The 19650-nt window shown below is 43.6% G+C and overlaps 1 protein-coding gene across 1 annotated transcript in view; it reads left to right on the top strand.

Annotated features, from left to right (window-relative positions):
* Positions 1-138: 138 nt before the first annotated feature.
* LOC115102685 (serine/threonine-protein kinase WNK2-like) overlaps positions 139-19650 on the top strand; it is a 79899-nt gene continuing 60387 nt past the window's right edge. The window contains exon 1 of the mRNA XM_065006059.1: positions 139-820. The gene's annotated coding sequence lies outside the window, so the exon portion shown is untranslated. The remainder of the gene's footprint in view (positions 821-19650) is intronic.

Here is a 19650-nt window from a genome sequence, read left to right as displayed (position 1 = left end):
ATATTAGCATTGACATGAAATCAGTCAAAACAAGACATGCTATCAACAACAAAATGAAAAACTAGCTAAAACCAATCACTTACGATTCAACACATGGCCATTTATTGCATTTGTTGGTGGCTATCTGTCCATCCAGAATCACAACAACTCGCGGACTTGTGCCACCGTCGAGCTTGCGTGTGCCGCCCTCTTGTGGTCCTGTTGGGTAGCGGTGGCGTGCGCACATCGGACGAGCCTGTGGCAAGTGCCTCCGCGGATTGTAGTGAGGAAAGGAGAAGCCCAGCAAGCGTATGCGGTTACACCTTGTACACAGATGGCCGCGTGACTCGTATCTTGTCTATTAGGTACACAAATGAACGTCTGAAGGTATATGCACGTATAGGTAGGTGTACATGAATATCTCGCCACAACGAAGGCTGACGGGAAAATATGTAATCAAACCAACGAAAGGCAAGCATCTTTATGGCAGCACGTAGACATACCGCCTGCTCCCGTATAGACTGAGACTCGACGACTCGAGTGTGGATTTTCAAGTTTGGATTTACCAACAGGCAGCACCAAGGGGAAGCTACAATTTTTAAAAGGATATAATTTGAAAACGTGTCGTATCTTGCCTATTTTGAGGGAATATTGTTTTTAAACAATTAATGCAATGAAGTGTAATTTAAAGGTCGCTTGAGCAACGTTTGAAATATTTTGGTTAGCTATAGAGCTACATGACAGGAATATACATTATAGGGCTTTAGCTAGCTTGCTAGCTGTCTGGTACCAGCTTGCCTATAATACATCCGAACGGACGTCAACGAGATGATACATTTAGGTAAGTGCAGTTTTCTTTAGACATTTATTTATATTGCAATGTAACACATTTCCAACCCTGCTTTGACCGCTTGGAATATAATGTATGTTTCTATTCACCGGGGTAGTTTAGCTGTTACAATGTGTCATTTGTACGCAAACTACCGAGATATCTGATTGGGGTTTTAAATGCTCCCAGCCGGTGATATCGGGTCAAATTGTCATATTTTACAAGCAGCACATGGTAGAATACAATGTTCATAAATTATTTCAAAGGCTACCGGTACGTTGTTTACGTTCTGCCAGATTTTAGTAACGCGGGCGGGGATAGCCTAGTATAATGCCATCAAATGTATTATTTGCCAATTGATTTATACGTTAGCTTAGCATCCCCTGCTTAAACAACGAATGTATATTGTCATTATAACGTATCCATTTATGTTTTTTGTTTGGGGGGGAGATTTCAAACTTTGCTATAATTATAAATGATATCAAACCCTCGCTCGTTGGAGCCTATTTTAGACTACATCCTTGGCCCCCTGCTACTGCTTCGTACATTGTTGCAGCAGCCAGTGGAAAGCAAGAAAATAAGGCTTTTGAGGATGGACTTGCCCTTGCTGTGTTAATGGTAAACAATGTCCGGCTGTAGGCTGCAAACGCTATAACGTTGCCATTAGCTTTCTAGGTTATGATCAATCAATCAATAATCAGTCAGTGTGTTTATTGTCTGACGACTGCCACACCAGCCCCTATACGACAGACGGTCTATAGAAATGACTGTCTATATAAATTATTGGCTGTAAATGACAAGTGCGTTTGTAAATCAAAATTGGCTCGGTAAAATTATTCTCCTTTTTTTGCTATTTAAACAAATAGCAATATTCTTTCCTGACACCTATTTTTGGTTATTCGCTTCAGGTAGACTATTTGATGAGCAAACAACTTTTTGAGGTTTGATGGAAATGAAAAGTAATCACTTGGTATAGTGGACCTTCATATAATGCATTTAATGAAAATATAATTCATGTTTCATTTTTTTGTTAAACGGGAGAGTCAAAGCACTGGTTATGAGTTGGATTGGATTAGCCCACAGGGAGTAATAGCACATGGGTTGTGTCTGAAATGGTACCCTATTCCCTATATGTAGTCCACTTGGAATGGGGTGCCATTTTGGATGTTGCCATGGTCTATAATAGCGACGTGCTCAATTCATTATCAGACCATTCCTCCTTAATAGAAATGTTGACGACTTCATGTTGAACCCTTGAATACAACCACTGAAAGCCATAATGAGTACAGCATCCATATTCTTAATAAATCGCAATACCAAAATGAAATGCTATGAAACCGTTTGCTTCAGAGGTGATGCTCTCTGTAGCATAGAAATATAATAAGTACCCTATCAAATTCCTATGACTTGAGATGCTTCTGCCATTCTAATCATTATTTTTCTATCTGCAGTACGCTATCAGGCTCATCCATCCACGCATGGGAGAGTGCTTCAATAGTTGTGTCCTTTAAGCCACTTTAGTACTCTTTGTTTGTATGAAACAATTCAGTTCAAACGTGATCAGCTTATCCTCGGTCAGTTGTAATGATGTGTAATAAGACAAAGGGCTGATTTTATCCATGGATAGGAAGAAGCTCCAGGAATAGCAAGTCACTAGTCATGTGTAGTGGGTCTAGTAATAGCAATAAAAGGGCTCATTCATCCATTGTGATTGGAGCTTGAGTAGATAAGAGTTTGATGCGTGGTAATACAATAAAACCGGTTGATCCATCCATTGTGATGAGAGCTCCACTCCAGTAGTCGGCCTAAGCCACTTTAGTAACATGTTGTAATCCTGACTCATCATGTAGCCATCTGCTGATTATGGCTCTCTCACCTGGATTAGATAGACTGTTCAGTGGGGAAGGAGAAGAGGGGAGAGAGGACAGGAGAGGGTGTGAAAGAGTCAGATAATTATCTAACCATCTATTATCCTGCTCTTTCTCTCTCGCTCTCTGAGGGATCTGGTAGTGAACGGTCCACTGTGCGCTTGATACCTTCACTACCCTCTGTCTCACATGCTTGACCTGGATTTGACAAAAATAGTTGCTGTGTTTTTCAGCCCTTTGGTTTCCCTAATGGGTAGAGTACAATCATTGTGTTCGATTCAAGAATCAAAGTTCAGTTTTTAGTTTTTCAACACATTTCCAACTCCCAGTCTATCTGTAGATGCAGGACAGGAGCAACATGTCAAAGAGTCGGATACTGTGATGTCGATTTATTATGAGAGGAAGGAAGTTTAACTTTGATGATTTTATATTTTCAAAGTCAGATAAGGTGTTTTATGTCCATTTGATCCTCTCTTCTCAAGAAAGATGATTTTTCTATACCGTGGTGGTGGTTGTTGGACAGTCTGCTGTTTGTGTACAACTGCACATTTTCATTCAGCTTTTATCCAAATACAAAAAGTTTCTCTTCATGGTAAGTTGCTCAAGTATAGACCTGTAAGCTGAAGATCAGTGTTTTGGGCTTTGTTATACTGTAAATTAGCCTAACTGTCTCAGGTGGGTTATGTACCAGTGTCTCTGTTCATCTCATTATCCATCCCACCTCTGGGCCAAAGTCTAACCAGTGAAATGAATGAAGCTGTTACGTTAATCATGTATTGATATCGGACAGTTTCAGTTACCTGCATGCCTTTCAAGTTAGGATTTGACCAGTAGCCTCTGAATGAATTCCAAATTCCTGGTACTTGTTACTTTGACCAATAGAACACATGCTTTCATCTCATCAAAGTACTATATTCCTATTGGTTCTCCTTAGATTAGCTCCCGAGTGGCGCAGCGGTCTAAGGCACAGCATCTCAGTGCTAGAGGCGTCACTACAGACCCTGGTTCGATTCCAGGCTGTATCACAACCGGCCGTGATAGGTTTTTCCCATAGGGCAGCGCACAATTGGGCCAGCGTCGTCCGGGTTTGGCCGGGGTAGGCCGCCATTGTAAATAAGAATTTGTTCTTAATGTTCTTATTAACTGACTTGCCTAGTTAAATTAAAATAAAGATTGAAATGGTAATTCAGATGTATGAAAGATACCGTGACACTGTAGAAATGCTCCTGCAGTTTTATTGTGCAACGTTTACACCCCAAGGTCTTCGTCAGGCTGAGCTAATTTTTATGGCCTTATTTTGCCTGCTGTCAGAGTACAATGTAGCAACGACTCTTTTATTAAAACTTTTCTTTCCAAAACGCACACCTCCCTGGCGGTCGGTTTTTGTTCTCTGCTCACGTGATTAATCAGCCAGAGATAATGAGCAATGCTTTAACGAACTTAGGGCAGTTACGGTGGCCATATTACCGCCATACCGGCGGTCACGAGTTATGACCACAGTCAAATTCCACGTGGCCACGGTAATTAGGTCTCTCCGAGCTCTGATGCTGCTGATTTAGTAGCCTACCAAACTTGCTAACTGCCTGGTACTCAGCACTCTATTGTCCCTCTAATCACTCTGACATCAATTCAAATGTATTTGAAAATCTAATCAAACACTTCATGAGTGCTCATGTTGCGCAACATTTCTATATGCTATGCAATTGCGTGAGCTTTCTATAGGCTAGCCATACTATATTTATTTCTCAAATGTCCTAATATTAAGCACATTGCTTCGCTTTACAACAGGAGTATAGCCTACCTGGTTGGCAGGAAAATGAACCATGGGAAAAGCGTCCCCCATTTTTTTATTTAAGTGCATAGTCCTCCATTCGCTATTTAAGTGCATAGATGACATGTTTTTTTTCTCTATGCCCCTTTCTCTCGAGACAGATGCATGAAACTAATATCACACACACATATAATTTAGTATATGTGAAGACAACATTAAATTAAGAATAGGCTAGTATTGTCACCCATCAGACTATCACTTGTGAATGATGCCCAGCTTATGCAGGCAAGAAACAGCTCGTACTTTTTCAAATCATAGTTGTACACCTCATGTATCCTAGCCCATAGGCCTATATGTTTTGGTAAGGTTTGTATCACAACTAAAGTGGACAAATAACTTCTTAAAATGAAGCACATTAATCCGCTTTATAACTTGTATGCCAGTTTGGGGAAGAATTCTCACCATAAAAATGTAGCTTTATAATAAAGCGTTAATGCATAATCACATTTGCCGTCACTTTTCCAGCTAATTCATTGCATTTTGGAACATTCGCTCTTATAGCCTACAATGTGCACATTGCTGGGCTTATAATGTGAAAAAATAGCTTAATAGTTAATTTAATAGTTTATAAAAAAATAAAGCTAAACGATCAGCCTCATTGCTTTCAAAACGTTTTTTGATGTGAGTGTTTGTATTAATTTGGGATCTATCGCATCACACAACTGTCCCAGAGTATGTTTGGAATATTTATTTCGTGCACAGTTCTAACATCTTAAATATGTGCCTCAGAATTAGTTTTACAGGGATTCGGGCAGTTGCATCCCCGATGTGTCTGTCTTCTGTCACTTGTAGCCTATTTCTTAGCTGAAATGCCTGTGAGAAGGATCCGATCATGTGACGGGCATTGGCTACATCTGAGAGAGCCATGTGAGTGAGAGGTGCTTTGGAACACGGCAGCCGGGAGATGGACATTTATAATTAGCCTATTATATTCAGCCCAAGGGCACGACGGCCACATAAGGCATGGATTTTTAGGGGGCATTACAGCCACACAAGGAGGATGCCGCCGGGAAATTATCAAGTGTTTGTCAAATTGTGAATGAGAGACTGATGAAGTGTGTGCAGATTGTGACTTTTTTCAGATCATTAGTCCCTTCATGCAGCCTTAGACTGTATTAAACATCAAAACATATTACCCAACATTTGTATCACTACTAAAGTGGCATAAATAACTCTAAATTAAGCATACAAGAGGACCTGTTTATTTGTTAATCGCTCAACACAGAATAGCTGCATGTGCGCACTTCCTTTGAAATAATTTGGAGAAAATTATCCTTTCCATTTTATTCAGCAGTGTTCAATTTTATTCTTCATACTATAAAATAATACCATGGAATTCGAAGCAAATCTTGTCTGCTAAATGAACTAGTGTAGCCCACAGCCATATGGCATAGCCAGATCAGGGCCTAACATAAGGACAACTTAACGTGCTATTCTGGTCTTCTGAAATGGACTACATTTTCTTTATCATGTTACTTTAGAATAAATAATGGATTTATTGTGATGGTGTAGGCTATATTACATGGATTTATTAGACTTTTAAAAATGTAGATGTTCCAAAGGTCTGCTTCAGTGGCTTGTAGGCTATGCACTATGCTAAATGTGTTTATGCTAATTAACGGTCAATTACAGTGAGACCGGCAGTTACTTGCTTGACAATCACCGGCTGACAAAATGTCATGAGCCCTAAACGAGTATGAGAATTCCTCTGTCCTTGTTCCCCCCGTCCCCATATTCACCCGTGTGTTTCCCCGCCCTCTCCCGTGCCTCGCCCCCTCCCCTGTCTTCCCCCTCCATTCATATCCATGCATGTCTCCCCTCCAACCCAGAAGGGTTTGAACCAATAGCAAACTTACGAGGGTTCCTCCATCCGTGTCCCCCACTCCTCACTCCCCATGTCCCCATCCATCCCTGTCTGTTTGCCGTGGGTTTGAACCCACCAATAGCAAGGAGTGATAGATCAGCGTGGCGGTGGCATCTGGGCACCAAACTCAAAGAAATACAACCACTAGAACAGTATCTAAATTCAAGTCAATGATGCCATAATGAGTGGACCGGCATTGATTTTGTGCAGTGATTCTATTTCTATGACTGCTGTGCCCTGGACAGTGCAAATCATCTCAGGGCAAAACTTGCAGAGCTTCTACTCCTTATGCTCCCTGTCACACAGTCAAGTCATTTACATTACATTTACATTTAAGTCATTTAGCAGATGCTCTTATCCAGAGCGACTTACAAATTGGTGCTTTCACCTTATGACATCCAGTGGAACAGCCACTTTACAATAGTGCATCTAGGTCTTTTAAGGGGGTGAGAAGGATTACTTTATCCTATCCTAGGTATTCCTTAAAGAGGTGGGGTTTCAGGTGTCTCCGGAAGGTGGTGATTGACTCCGCTGTCCTGGCGTCGTGAGGGAGTTTGTTCCACCATTGGGGGGCCAGAGCAGCGAACAGTTTTGACTGGGCTGAGCGGGAACTGTACTTCCTCAGTGGTAGGGAGGCGAGCAGGCCAGAGGTGGATGAACGCAGTGCCCTTGTTTGGGTGTAGGGCCTGATCAGAGCCTGGAGGTACTGAGGTGCCGTTCCCCTCACAGCTCCGTAGGCAAGCACCATGGTCTTGTAGCGGATGCGAGCTTCAACTGGAAGCCAGTGGAGAGCGCGGAGGAGCGGGGTGACGTGAGAGAACTTGGGAAGGTTGAACACCAGACGGGCTGCGGCGTTCTGGATGAGTTGTAGGGGTTTAATGGCACAGGCAGGGAGCCCAGCCAACAGCGAGTTGCAGTAATCCAGACGGGAGATGACGAGTGCCTGGATTAGGACCTGCGCCGCTTCCTGTGTGAGGCAGGGTCGTACTCTGCAGATGTTGTAGAGCATGAACCTACAGGAACGGGCCACCGCCTTGATGTTATTTGAGAACGACAGGGTGTTGTCCAGGATCACGCCAAGGTTCTTAGCGCTCTGGGACGAGGACACAATGGAGTTGTCAACCGTGATGGCGAGATCATGGAACGGGCAGTCCTTCCCCGGGAGGAAGAGCAGCTCCGTCTTGCCGAGGTTCAGCTTGAGGTGATGATCCGTCATCCACACTGATATGTCTGCCAGACATGCAGAGATGCGATTCGCCACCTGGTCGTCAGAAGGGGGAAAGGAGAAGATTAATTGTGTGTCGTCTGCATAGCAATGATAGGAGAGACCATGTGAGGTTATGACAGAGCCAAGTGACTTGGTGTATAGCGAGAATAGGAGAGGGCCTAGAACAGAGCCCTGGGGACACCAGTGGTGAGAGCACGTGGTGAGGAGACGGATTCTCGCCACGCCACCTGGTAGGAGCGACCTGTCAGGTAGGACGCAATCCAAGCGTGGGCCGCGCCGGAGATGCCCAACTCGGAGAGGGTGGAGAGGAGGATCTGATGGTTCACAGTATCGAAGGCAGCCGATAGGTCTAGAAGGATGAGAGCAGAGGAGAGAGAGTTAGCTTTAGCAGTGCGGAGCGCCTCCGTGATACAGAGAAGAGCAGTCTCAGTTGAATGACTAGTCTTGAAACCTGACTGATTTGGATCAAGAAGGTCATTCTGAGAGAGATAGCGGGAGAGCTGGCCAAGGACGGCACGTTCAAGAGTTTTGGAGAGAAAAGAAAGAAGGGATACTGGTCTGTAGTTGTTGACATCGGAGGGATCGAGTGTAGGTTTTTTTCAGAAGGGGTGCAACTCTCGCTCTCTTGAAGACGGGAGGGACGTAGCCAGCGGTCAGGGATGAGTTGATGAGCGAGGTGAGGTAAGGGAGAAGGTCACCGGAGATGGTCTGGAGAAGAGAGGAGGGGATAGGGTCAAGCGGGCAGGTTGTTGGGCGGCCGGCCGTCACAAGACGCGAGATGTCATCTGGAGAGAGAGGGGAGAAAGAGGTCAGAGCACAGGGTAGGGCAGTGTGAGCAGAACCAGCGGTGTCGTTTGACTTAGCAAACGAGGATCGGATGTCGTCGACCTTCTTTTCAAAATGGTTGACGAAGTCATCTGCAGAGAGGGAGGAGGGGGAGGGGGAGGAGGATTCAAGAGGGAGGAGAAGGTGGCAAAGAGCTTCCTAGGGTTAGAGGCAGATGCTTGGAATTTAGAGTGGTAGAAAGTGGCTTTAGCAGCAGAGACAGAGGAGGAAAATGTAGAGAGGAGGGAGTGAAAGGATGCCAGGTCCGCAGGGAGGCGAGTTTTCCTCCATTTCCGCTCGGCTGCCCGGAGCCCTGTTCTGTGAGCTCGCAATGAGTCGTCGAGCCACGGAGCGGGAGGGGAGGACCGAGCCGGCCTGGAGGATAGGGGACATAGAGAGTCAAAGGATGCAGAAAGGGAGGAGAGGAGGGTTGAGGAGGCAGAATCAGGAGATAGGTTGGAGAAGGTTTGAGCAGAGGGAAGAGATGATAGGATGGAAGAGGAGAGAGTAGCGGGGGAGAGAGAGCGAAGGTTGGGACGGAGCGATACCATCCAGTAGGGGCAGTGTGGGAAGTGTTGGATGAGAGCGAGAGGGAAAAGGATACAAGGTAGTGGTCGGAGACTTGGAGGGGAGTTGCAATGAGGTTAGTGGAGGAACAGCATCTAGTAAAGATGAGGTCGAGCGTATTGCCTGCCTTGTGAGTAGGGGGAAGGTGAGAGGGTGAGGTCAAAAGAGGAGAGGAGTGGAAAGAAGGAGGCAGAGAGGAATGAGTCAAAGGTAGACGTGGGGAGGTTAAAGTCGCCCAGAACTGTGAGAGGTGAGCCGTCCTCAGGAAAGGAGCTTATCAAGGCATCAAGCTCATTGATGAACTCTCCGAGGGAACCTGGAGGGCGATAAATGATAAGGATGTTAAGCTTGAAAGGGCTGGTAACTGTGACAGCATGGAATTCAAAGGAGGCGATAGACAGATGGGTAAGGGGAGAAAGAGAGAATGACCACTTGGGAGAGATGAGGATCCCGGTGCCACCACCCCGCTGACCAGAAGCTCTCGGGGTGTGCGAGAGCACGTGGGCGGACGAAGAGAGAGCAGTAGGAGTAGCGGTGTTGTCTGTGGTGATCCATGTTTCCGTCAGAGCCAAGAAGTCGAGGGACTGGAGGGAGGCATAGGCTGAGATGAACTCTGCCTTGTTGGCCGCAGATCGGCAGTTCCAGAGGCTACCGGAGACCTGGAACTCCACGTGGGTCGTGCGCGCTGGGACCACCAGATTAGGGTGGCCGCGGCCATGCGGTGTGGAGCGTTTGTATGGTCTGTGCAGAGAGGAGAGAACAGGGATAGACAGACACATAGTTGACAGGCTAGAGAAGAGGCTACGCTAATGCAGAGGAGATTGGAATGACAAGTGGACTACACGTCTCGAATGTTCAGAAAGTTAAGCTTACGTAGCAAGAATCTAATTGACTAAAATGATTAAAATGATACAGTACTGCTGAGGTAGGCTAGCTGCGTTGTTGACACTACCCTAATCAAGTCGTTCCGTTGAGTGTGAAGTTTCTACAATGCTGCTTTTCGGGGGCAAGCTGGCTAGCTAGCAGTGTTGGTTACGTTACGTTGCGTTAGGAGAACGACAATAGCTGGCTAGCTAACCTAGAAAATCGCTCTAGACTACACAATTATCTTTGAAACAAAGACGGCTATGTAGCTAGCTATGTAGCTAGCTACGATCAAACAAATCAAATCAAATCAAACAAGTCACTCAGCCTGTAGTAATATTTCTATGTTAATGGAATCCAATCTCTCCACTCATTTTTCTCTACGCCCATTCCAACCTCTCTCATTCCTATCTGACTCTCATTTGTCTTTGTAATTGTATTTTTCTCTGTCCCACTCCTCCCTGTGCAAATGGTGGTTGTTTTTGTTCAAGCAGAATGTAGCTATAGTCACTGCTTTCATTCACACACACTGGTACATATTTTATCAGGGAAAATCCCCTCCAACCCCCTTTTTGTCTGTCACCCCCCTCTCTTTCTCTGGCTCTTGTTCTCTTTCGCGCACACATTTATCCCACCCCTTCAAACCATCCAGCCCCCCTCCTGCCTGCGGTTTCTCTCTCTCTCTCTCCTCCTTTCTCTCTCTCTCTGTCCCCCCTTTATTCACACTTTTCATCAAACTCATGTCCCAACATCTGTCTCCCTCCCAGTCACACACACACACACACACACACACACACACACACACACACACACAGCCCCCAATTACATGCACAAACACACACACACACTAGTAATGGGAAGTTCGGCTCTTTTTGCTGACTCATATTTTTTTTGACTAGTTCAGTCAAAAGAACAGCTCTTTCGACTCATTTCATTCATTTTAATCAGTAATGCCCAGAGCACGCAGGACCCCCTACTGCTGAACTGAAAACTCAAAAGTCATGATTCTATAAGCCTCTCGTTTACCATAGGGGGCACGCAGGGCCCCGTACCAGCGAACTATGAACTAAAACCCAGGAGTCATGATTCTATAAGCCTCTCGTTCACATGGCATTCAACATAGGGGACTTATTGGAGCTGTCATTTGTGACTGAGACTTGTAAAAGTGTGATTTTAATCAATGTACATTTGTTTATTTCAAGGCATACAAATAAGATTCTTTCTTGATACATTTGATACAAGGTCTAGTTGTGGCCTCAACCGGACTAGATTGTGAACGACTTTTTGCGGAATGCATTGCTTGACTGCTGTGGGGGTGATAAGCACAATATTGTTTGCGAACTGCAGCCCCGCCAAACAATCTGTTCTCGAGTTTGAGTTTTTTTAAGTGGAATCTGTGTATGCTTTGGTTCTATAAAGCTGTGTCCATCATAGCATTCAATAATCAATTAATTTACATATTGGACCATGCGATCAATTATCAGTTCTTAACATTTTTCTTCTTTATGCTGCCTGCAGTGTGATCTATTTTCCTGTGAACATATGATAGACGTTTGTTGGTCATAGCACGTCTCTGAAGCCACTGAGTCGGAGGTGCGTGTATTAATCCTGCTGTAGGACTAGCAAGTAAAACGAATGACTAAAATGAACCAGTCACTCAAAAAACAAATGACTCTTGAGTCGGTAAAAAGAGTCGTTCAAAAAGAACGACTCGTTCGCGAACTGCGCATCACACACACACACACACACACACACACACAAACACACTGGCATGCACCCCCATTCCCCTGGCTCCTCCTTTGTCTGCCTGACTAAATCTACAGAGGCCGTTCAGTCCCAGGGGATTAATGTGTGTATACCCACAAAGGGAGGGATGAAAAGAGGCAGGGAGGGAGGGATGAAAAGAGGCAGGGAGGGAGGGATGAAAAGAGGCAGGGAGGGAGGGATGAAAAGAGGCAGGGAGGGAGGGATGAAAAGAGGCAAGGAGGGAGGGAGAAATGTACCAGTGTTAGTTTGCAGTTTAGTGTGAGAGAGAGACCCTCAGTCTATTCTCCATATCTAACTATGTGATTGAGAGTGTGGTAGCCTAAATTGTGTGATTTAGTTTCCCATGTTTGAATTGTCCTGTAAAATGTTCAAACTTTGACTTCCAGTTTCTTTAGAGGAGTTGCGGGTAAAATGAAAGGAAGCAATAACCCATACTGTAAACTTTTCGCAATAATCAACTGAATGTGCCATGGTGATTTTGGCTGTGCATTTCAAAAAACTATTAGGCCTTGTTATTAGCACAACTGCAGGTGTACATACCGATATGCTCCGTAAAGGGCCTGGAGGGACAGGGAGGCAGAATACAGCATGTATTGAATGTTCACATCTCATTACACGTAAGCCTAGTTGATGTAACTGCATTACTGCAAGGCTGAATGGCTGGGATTCAGACCAGTATTGACATGTGATTGCGAACATGTGCCTTCACACACAAACACAGGAGTTGTGTATCAAATGGCACCTATTCCCTATATAGTGCACTACTTTTGACCAGATGCCTAGGCACACTATTGACCAGGGACCTGGTCAAAACATTTGCACTTTACAGGGAATAGGGTGCCAAACGCTAGTTTTTGTCAGGGCTCTGGTCAAAAGTAGTCCACTATATAGGGAATAGGGTGCTTTTTGGGACAGTACCGTGGTGGTTTAACATTTTCTGCCTACATGGGCGGTCATTTGCCAGGTGTCAGGAAATTCCTTTTGACATTCATTTTTTATATATATATTTTTTAAGGGGACATGTTTGTGTGTGTCTGCGCGCATGCCTGTATGTGTGTGAGTGTACGTTACACACGTCTGTGTGTGTACATGCATATTTGTGGGTGTGTGTGTGAGAGAAAGAGGGATGGGCTGTGTGAATGTGTTTGATGCACTGTGATAACTGTCCGGTATGTGGATGTAGCGGCCATTACATAGGAACTCCTTACCTTACGGAACACTGGGAAATAAGCTGTTGTTTAAAGGAGAACTTCCCTTTCTGTTGTTTTGTCTCCTGTGCCGCCCATTTCATGCTGAGGCCTTACCAATCCATGTCTGTCTGATTCATAGACTCACTTATATAGTGTGTTTGTCCCCACTGTCTGTGGTCTCTTGGTATGTCTGTCTAACCTGCTCCTAGTTATGTTTGTTCTGTCTTGCAAATGACCATAGAAGTTGGCAGGAGAGCACAAACAGAACTAGAACAAGGCTAATGTATGTCCCATAGACTTACATAATACGTCTGGGGTTCACCACAACCACATTGGTTCCGTTTCCTAATTTATGGTCAAACTTATATCTATTGATATAGACGAAGACCACAATCAGATGTTGGACTTACCTTTCCAGACAGCAAGACTTTTGGTATGTCTACCCCACAGACTTATATAAATGTCTTCCCCAAATCCCCATTGGTGTTCAACACAGTGGTTAATTTCCCTAGTTTGTGGTCACATCAATTGATAAGGACAATGTGAAAAGGAAATATCAGAGCCAGGACGATACGGCTCGGGTAAGAACGGTAATGTGAGGGGAATATGTCAGTTAAGAGGTTTGGAAGAATATTACTGTCTCGCTCCCATTAGGCTAGTAGATACTTACTTGACTAGACAGCCATTAGACAGAGTAGTCCAATGGCATGTTTCCACAACCATAATGGCTTTTGTGCGCTATATAGAAAAAGGGCCTATACCTTTCATCTTTGTCTCAATCCTCATGCTGCACACTGGAGTTCTATTCTTTAGTCAGATGGAGGTTCTTGCCTTGCAGTAGGGCTTATTACTGTACCATATAGGTCTTAGAGGATGTCTTTGCCTGCTTCTGGAATGTAACTGAACTGGAATTATTTCTCGTTCTCCTACCTTCATGGTGTTCCTGGCACTTAGTCTAGTATCTCCTCCCTTCATTGTGTCCCTAGCAGTTTTTCTAGGGTCTCCTCTCTTCATGGTGTCCCTAGCAGTTAGTCTAGGGTCTCCTCCCTTCATGGTGTCCCTAGCAGTTAGTCTAGGGTCTCTCCTTCCTTCATGGTGTCCCTAGCAGTTAGTCTAGGGTCTCCCCTCCCTTCATGATGATCTTAGAAGTTAGTCTAGGGTCTCCCCTCCCTTCATGATGATCTTAGCAGTTAGTCTAGGGTCTCCCCTCCCTTCATGATGATCCTAGCAGTTATTCTAGTATCTCCTCCCACCTTTGTACTATTGTATCACTCATTTGAGTGACAGGTATTGATATTGTGGGTCTGAGATTCTGATTCTCAGAGAGGACATGCTTGACTGGATGTTGAGTAATTGTGATAGGATATGAAGGAGACATATGGTTGTAATGAGCTTCTGTTAGTCCCCATGTGGTGAGTAAACGTTGACATTTTAAATGTTGGGGTATAACAACGTTACAATTACGTTTTTTTAAAACTTACTTTGTAACCTCGTCCCCTGGTAAATTGCAACTACAGAGAGTGCTGACTGGTGCATGTGACTACTTAGATACCTTTTTAAAATACTTTTTTTTCTGAACAAGATAGGTAGCCTCCCAATGCCGTATGTAGGCTATTCAAATGAACAAGACATCACAACTGACTGTTCTGAACAAGCTGTTATGTAACACTATACAGGGGTGGTGGTTGACAAGAGTCTTTAGCACCATACTGTAGCTGTGTCCCGTTGCACATGAATATCAGTGTAGGCTAACTGGTGTCCTGAATAGCTTTACCTCCCTACATGTACCTACACCTGCACACACTCCTGGACAGACTCATTCATTTACTACAGGTCTTAACCTTTTCACTTCCTCACTTCCCTCAACATTTCTTTAGTTATTGATAACTTAATTTAACAGTGGATCGCTTCTTTAGTGTCAGGGTTGGGCTCGATTCAGTTTTAAACTGTGTAAATGCTGGAAGCCTATTGTTTTCTTTTGAGAATATTTCAGCTACATTTTAGAGCTCAAGAGTGATCAATAACTAGGCTTACTTAGCACATTGCCCATTTATCATGTAAAAAGTTGAGATTTTGCCCTGACAATTTTCTTTATGAACAGTACTGTGTATTTGTAAAATGTATTAGGCTATTACTGTGTAATAGAGTAGCTACAAAAACAAGTTGACAGACACCGTTAAGAGTTTACAGATTATTGGCTGCTGTGACAGGGTCGGAAAATACCTGACACCTAGAGACAGTGACAGATTTTTCTGCAAGGGAAACCACACTCCCACACACAGACAGAGAGTGAATTATTACAGCGTTCAAATGGTTGTGTGTGTGTATGTACTGTATGTGTGTGTACGTACAGATGTAGGATCTTAATTAGGGTTGCAAAAGGGTCGGAAACTTTCCGTTAAAATTCCGTGATTTGTGGACTTTTTCTTAAATTCATCAAAAAAGTTAGCTCATAACAGTGAACCTTTTTTTTGTGAGATACACACAAGGCAATTCTAGGTCTTGTGGAATATTTTGGTTAAACTATCCCCAATTCAATGGAATTGCAACCCTCTGCATGCACAGTGCAATCTTCCATCACATGTACAGCTGATTTTCAAGATCTTGCACACTAATGAGAACTATTTGTCTGTACATGGAATTGTATTAGTTTTTTTAAAATCATTTTTTCCTAATCTTTATAGGAAAATGCCACCGGCACTATCTGATGTGTGGAGACATTTCACTGCAGCTAATGTAGAAGGAAACGCTGTGTACATTTGCAAATACTGTGCGAAATCATATGTGAAGAATGCAACAAAGATGCAGAATCATCTGGCCAAGTGCATAAAGTTCCCTCAGCACTCGCAACAAGCAACCTCTGACAAAAGTCCCTCTACTTCTATTCAAGGGGAAAATGAGGAATCAGACACCTTATCGATAGAAACAGCTCATGGTCTTCCTGGAATCAGAAGTGTTTTTGAATCAATGGAGGAACGTAGTCAGAGAAATGCTGATGAATGTCTTTCTCGAGGCTGTGTATGCAACTGGTTCACCTCTGATGCTCACAGACAATGTGTATTGGAAGAGATTTCTGAATGTTCTTCACCCAGCATACACCCCTCCAACCACACATGCTTTATCTACTCATTTGCTGGATTCAGAGTTCAACAGAGTTCAAGTGAAGGTCAAGCAAATCCTAGAGAAAGCAGACTGTATTGCAATCATTTCTGATGGGTGGTCGAATGTTCGTGGACAAGGAATAATTAACTACATCTCAACCAGTATTCTACAAGCGCATAGACACAAGGGACAACAGACACACGGTCTCTACATTGCAGATGAGCTGAAGGCAGTCATCAATGACCTTGAACCCAGAAGGTATTTGCACTGGTGACAGACAATGCTGTGGACATGAAGGCTGCTTGTTCTAAAGTGGAGGAGTCCTACCCTCACATCACACCCATGCTGCTCATGCATTGAATCTGCTCCTCAAGGACACCATGGCACTGAAAACAATGGATAAACTCTACAAGCGAGCCAAGGAAATGGTTAGGTATGGGGTCATAGTTATAGCAGCAATCTTACCTCACCAAGCAAAATGAGAAGAATAAGAGCACCACATTGAAGCTGCCCAGCATCACCCGTTGGGGTGGTGTTGTCATCATGTTTGACAGTCTCCTGGAGGGGAAGGAGTCTCTCCAAGAAATGGCCATATCACAGTCTGCTGATATGGACAGCCCCATCAAGAGGATCCTCCTGGATGATGTATTTTGGGAGAGAGTGGTAAGCAGCCTGAAACTCCTGAAGAAACCTATAGTATGAGCCATTGCACGGATTGAGGGAGAGAATGCCATCCTGTCTGATGTTCAGACTCTGCTTGCAGATGTAAGAGAAGAAATCCGTACTGCCCTGCCCACTTCACTGTTGCTCCAAGCAGAGGAAAAAGCAGTTCTGAAATGCATCAAAAAGCCTAAAGACTTCTGCCTGAAGCCCATACACGCCACAGCGTACATGTTTGACCCCAAGTATGCTGGCAAGAGCACCCTGTCTGGTGCAGAGATCAACAAGGCCTATAGTCTCATCACTACAGTGTCTCGCCACCTTGGCCTGGATGAGGACAAGGTTCTTCGCAGTCTGGCAAAGTACACTTCCAAGCAAGGGTTTTGAGATGGAGATGCAATATGGCAGTCGTGCCAACATATCTCATCAGCCATCTGGTGGAAGGGACTTTGTGGATCTGAGGCTCTTTCCCCTGTTGCCTCGATCATCCTCCAAATCCCACCAACATCAGCCGCCTCAGAGCGCAACTGGTCCTTGTTTGGGAACGCACACACCAAAGCACGCAACAGGCTGACCAATACAAGGGTTTAAAAATGGGTGGCCATCTGGGCAAATTTGAGGCTTTTTGAGCCTGACAACGAACCATCCTCAACAAGGTTGGAAAGTGACAGTGAAGATGAGGCCTCAGTCTTATGTTCAAGAGGTGGACATTGAGGAGGTCCAGGGAGAAGACATGGAAGCCTGAGAGGAAGACAACCAAAGCTTTAGTTTCTAGACTCATTTTACAGATGTATGTTGAAAACGTTTTTGGGAGATGCGATGGATCATTCAATATTCCCTTTATTTTTTTGTTCAGTGAAATCATCCCATGTGAAGAGTCAACTCATTTAATTAAAGTTCAATTCGTAACAAAAAAAGTTTTTTTTATTTCTATTGGAAGGATTTATTCATTTGCAATTATGTCTACTTATGATAAGGTAAAAGGTTGGTTTCTTTCTCCATATGATCTGGTACATATATCCAATGCAAAAAACATCTCCATTTAAATGGTATTAATATTAATTTTCATTTATTTCCATTAATTCGCAAATATGCCTGTTAATTCCCATATATTCCTGTGGAAAGTTTCCATCCCTGAATACTCCCCAAAATGTGCAACCCTAATCTTAATTCGACCTATATTGGCACAGCAAAATAAAAATCCTGCAGCAACAGCATTTGAACATTTAGTACATAATGTTGCTTGATTGGTGGTTAGGCTATTAGCTGGCCAAAAGTAGGCTACACGAAAAGTGCATTCCTGTTAATATAATTTGTGTTAGTGTGGGTTTTAAGTGAATTTATGTAAATCACAAAGTTAATCTGTATTTCTTGCTTTGCAGGAAAATTCTCAGCAATAAAAGAGATCAAATTAAGATCCTCCATCTGTGTGTGTGGTAATCTATTACCCCTCTATAGAAGGTTGTGTGTTAGTAGTGGAGATCCCGTCTGATCAGTTTCACTCACTGTCTGTCTGGTGGAAGTGGACACCATTGATGGGCGATTCAAATTCACTTAGCCAGCCCTACTGACTGTCATTGAATAAATTAATGAAGTATATTGGCGGGCACAAAATGACATGCCTTACTAACTGCCTGGGCAGTGTTGCTGTGCTGACGATAATGATTATGATGAATGTGTGTACTCTACATATATTACCCCCATTGTGCCGATCTGTGGCGTTCACTCCAGTTCAATTTGATTAGGGTTGTGTCCGAAGTAGCACCCTATTCCCTTTGTAGTGCACTGCATTTGACCAGAGCTCATTTGACCAGGGTTGTATATAGGGAATAGGGTGCCATTTGTGGTGCAGTTTATCCCCCTCTGCTCATGAATGAATCATGTAGAAATGGTCCATAATACCGCCTCATCTATCCAGTTTTTTTTATATCATCACAATAGGATCTAGCACCACTATGTTGATTTAATGGTCTTCACTGAACACAACTACAGTTGCAACACACTCATAAACTTCCGATTGGCAATCTGATTAACGCAAAGCTGGGCATGATCGTCTTCAATTAAAGATTCCTTAGTTGAAATAGTTTATGGAGTCATGCGCAACACTTTATAGGGGGTGCTGGGCTGTAGGAAACTGCAATAATTTCCTTAGTTGAATCAGCAATGCTACTGTAGCCCTTAACGGAGGTTAGGCTGTCATCAAGGTTTTTGATTTTTTTTCTCAGAGTAAGCCATAAACATCTCAAGTCTGACCATACTTGGGAGACTTGTGGCATGGCCTGTGCTTACGCTATCTAATTAGCATAATTAATCACCTTACAGTCTTCATCATTTACCCACAAACACTGGGAATAATGCCATCTTTGACTATTTCGTCCAACATGAAGTATTAGCCAGTATCCAATTACTAGAGAATTTCTTCAGCAGGCTTATTATGATGGTTGAAACTGAGTGGACCTTTATCTCGGTTTCGGCTGGCTGCGAAATAAAGGCTTTCTGTGATTTTTAAAAGATCAAGTTTGGCTGGATACAACACAAACGGCAGGAATTTAAAAAAATGCATTGCAAAGAAATGCCCTGTTCCAGTCCCTTGCAAAATAGGCAATCAACACTTGAGGTGGAATAGACACTGGGGAAATGCCTGGGAATAACACCATAAATTGGTGTTAACCAGGCAGTATTTAAAGTGTGCTATTAGGAATTGGTTACATTCAAAATGATGGAACCATTTCCTCCAAGGCTTGTATGAACATTTCCCCATTTTAATGAAGAACATCGGATTTGGTATGATTTTAGACACTGACCAAGCATCCTTTGACAGTCAGTATTGACTGTGGAAATGAGTATAGAGTCCCAGTAAAAAACATTTATTGATTCTTCAGAATCCTCTCAGGCCTGCCCTCTCTGTGCCTCTGAAACTGTTCTGTCGTGTGTGTGTGTGTGTGTGTGTGTCCCCTTTCTGACCAGAACATCAAACTAAAACATTCTCAAATGTCGAAGTCAAACTGTTGTTCTTCTTGGAAATGAATGCTTTAAATATGCACAAATATGACTTTTACAGTGGAAAGTTATTCGC

This window comes from Oncorhynchus nerka, linkage group LG20 (genome assembly GCF_034236695.1).
Source record: "Oncorhynchus nerka isolate Pitt River linkage group LG20, Oner_Uvic_2.0, whole genome shotgun sequence".
NCBI lineage: Eukaryota > Metazoa > Chordata > Actinopteri > Salmoniformes > Salmonidae > Oncorhynchus > Oncorhynchus nerka.
This window is presented reverse-complemented; position numbering and strand designations above follow the sequence as displayed.